Source organism: Geospiza fortis, unplaced genomic scaffold, assembly GCF_000277835.1.
Source record: "Geospiza fortis unplaced genomic scaffold, GeoFor_1.0 scaffold138, whole genome shotgun sequence".
NCBI classification, from domain to species: domain Eukaryota; kingdom Metazoa; phylum Chordata; class Aves; order Passeriformes; family Thraupidae; genus Geospiza; species Geospiza fortis.
This window is the reverse complement of record NW_005054307.1, coordinates 14,587-17,709: the sequence shown is the minus strand read 5'-3', so window position 1 is coordinate 17,709 and position 3,123 is coordinate 14,587. Positions and strand designations below refer to the sequence as shown.

The 3,123-nt window shown below is 50.2% G+C and overlaps 1 long non-coding RNA gene across 1 annotated transcript in view; it reads left to right on the top strand.

Moving 5' to 3' along the window:
- The first annotated feature begins 268 nt into the window (after positions 1–268).
- The window catches only part of LOC115949572, a 9,598-nt gene continuing 6,743 nt past the window's right edge, over positions 269–3,123 (top strand). Inside the window, exon 1 of the long non-coding RNA XR_004083014.1 lies at positions 269–626. This is a non-coding gene — a long non-coding RNA (uncharacterized LOC115949572). The remainder of the gene's footprint in view (positions 627–3,123) is intronic.

The window sequence follows — 3,123 nt, the reverse complement described above, 5'->3', positions numbered from 1 at the left end:
TCCTCCTTTACCGGCCTGGCAGCCACCGGGCAGGGCCGGGAGCGGAGCGGGCAGCCCCGGCAGCGCAGAGCCTCCCCGGCTTGTCTGAGATGTGAGGGCGGACAGGGCGAACGGAATGGCAGAGGAGCGATAAATCCCGGGCACGAAATAAAACAAGGCTTCTGGAAGAGCGCTGGCATCTTCTGCGGGGAACAGAGTCGTCTCTCTCCTTTGCCTGGGGACTGACTGCCTTTCCTCCGGGCAGAGGCGGCTCATCCCGGGAGCTGCCAGCCCCGCCGCAGCGCCCGCCCGGCACCTGGAGCTGTCCCGACGCTTCTCCTTTCGCTGCCCTTCTCAGCGAGCTCTTCTTCTTGGGTCTCCATCCCGGGGAGCGAGCACATAGCAGTCTGCCCAAAACCTTCTCTTTTGGGAAATAGCTGGAAAAAGGACCGGGGAGACAACAGGGACCGCCTTAGCCGGCAAGGGAAGGCACACACCCGGCGCACAGACCCAGAGTGAGCCTGCTCAGCTTTCCCGGCTTTTGGCTTGTCCCTGCTGTGTCTTCTGCGATCATAGGCCTCTTCATTCAGCTTAACACTGAGAGCTTCGGGGAGTCTCTTGCATTGGCAACAGCTGCTGATCTCAAGGTAAGAAGACCTGGCTCTCCTTTCACCTCCCTTTCACCAACAATTTTGTCTGTACCCAGAGCCTCACTGCTCCTCTGGGGTGTTGAGCAGTGTCATTACAGAAGAAATGTTGGAAACAGTAGTAATGGGCATCTGTAGGTGGCTCTAGGGGCCTTCCTTCCTTCCTTCCTTCCTTCCTTCCTTCCTTCCTTCCTTCCTGCCTGCCTGCCTGCCTGCCTGCCTGCCTTCCCGCTTTCCTGCCTGCCTTCCTGCCTTCCTTCCCACCTTCCTTCCCTCCTTCCTTCCCTCATTCTTCTTATGGGAAAAAAAAGCATCATAGGGCAAAACCAAACCTGGATAGTTATTACCTTGCTGGAAACGGGATGCTGCCTGAAAGGAGGGAGGGGCAGCATCTCCTGAGCTGGTTTGGTGGGATGCACGACTTGTCTGGGTAACCTGAACTTTGAATGGGATGCAGGACATCACCTGCTTCTCATGGGGCAGGAGGAGGGTGTGTAGAGCAGGGCGTATGAAGGAGTCCCTCCCACCATCTTCTTCATTTTGGTTTTTGTTTTATTTCTGACTCCCAAATTATGAGCTCAGGAGCAAAGGCATATAAACCCATGGTGTTACTGTCAAGATCCACGCAGGAGAGCAAGGGCCAGATGAGCTGTGATGGCAACAATCTGTCCCAGGGGACTTGGGCTGGGCTGGCTGTGGGAGCCTGCCTGGATCCCCCAGGCCTGCTGGCAGGCATCAACCCTGCCTAGTGCTGGAGTGTGGGAAGCTGTGTTGGGAGGAGGGTGGATGTGTCAGAAAGTCATGTCTGGGGGTCCATGTGAGGGAGAAAGACATACTGGTGTGTTTATAGGTGAGGATGTGTTTGTGTGTGCATGTATGTACACACAAACACATGATCTTTTTCAGTGTGAGCACATATATATGTCAGGAGGGAAGGGGAGTGAAGTCTGTGCAGAGATTAAAGAAAATCAATTAAATTCTGGTTTATTTTTAAATCTACAGTTTTGATGGGGATTGAGGTGGAACCTTTGCATTTCACACTAAAATAATAATTTTATTTTAGTTATGCAGTGTTAAACCATCTGTTTTGAACCTCCACTAAACCACTAAGGTAGCTCTGCAGAGCTACCTTAGAGCATGGGGTGTTTTCTCTATGCATAGGCATGGCTTAGGTAAGAACTCTCCTGGCTTCTTGGGCAGAATTTCAACTCTGTTTCACTCTTTGGTGGTAGCAAGCAAAACTGTAGACAAATCCAGGGCCTTTCTAGAGATACATCCAGGTCCATTCGTGCAAGATTCCCTGGGCCTCAGCTCAGGAAAATATGTCTTGTAGGATGAACTCTTACATGGAACACGGGCAGGACCCAGAGCTCTTCAGCATTTTGTCACCTCTGCAGAAAGGTACAACACTGGTAAAGCAGCCATCTAGATTGCAGGTATGGCTGTGAACAGAGCTAAATAATGACAAACTGCTGGCAGGAAGAAATGAGGAGTAAGTTGGTCTGTGATGATCACTGTAGTCATGGTTGATCACAGGGAAATAGCTGTAAAGGATGGCCCCGCCTTGATGCCAGCCCTTCCTTAGGAACCCATTAATTGTTGGGACACTCACAGGATGGGACAACCAGTGTCTGCCTTATCCAGGCTGAAACATCATAGCTTTTGAGGGGAATAGGTCAAAAGGTTGATTCTCTCCTTGGTTTCTAAGAATGAATGAATGAAAGGCCCATTTTTATCTGCCTGTTTATAAATCAGTGCAGAAGTTTAAGAACTAATGTGCTCAAGATCTGGTGGTTGCAACTACAATGTTGCCCCTCATCAATGTGTTAAACAGATTGTGCATACACACAAATTACAGTTGGATTGCAATAAGACTGTTCTGTACTCCCCATACAGCAAGCACATACACATGTAATTTAGGTCACAAAGGCTGTTTACTGTGGTAAAACTCTCACTGCTGCTGATTCCTTGGAATATTGAGCAATGTCTTACATCCATGCATGCCTAGAGACAGCCTGCCTGGTGGTTTTGATGCCGATGCCTTCAATCGGGTGTTTTCTCAGAGGTTTTATCTTTATGTTGCAAAGACCACTGAAAACAATTGAAGTTTCCCTACTAGTTTCTGTGGCCAGGTATTTTAATTTGTATGGATTCCAGGTGAAACCCTGGTCAGGACCATAGCCCATCAAAAGGGACAAGAGAGCACCTAGCACCTTTGCCCACTGGCATTTATGCTGTAATTTGCTCCGTGTAGAAAGCATATCGGGAAACATGCTGGCAACCCTCACTGTGCCCTGGTACAAATTTCTGCTCAGCAACAGCAAACAGGCAGAATGAATATATAAAGGGTATGGGAGCGGGACCCGTTTCTCCTCTTCTTTCACCTCTTTCTTCCTTCCTATCACCGCGGCAGCTCATGCAACCAAGGAAAACTGACAAGCATCTCCCGTCCTTCGGCCTCCCTACCTGGGCCCGGCGTGGGTGGGCGCGGCTCGGT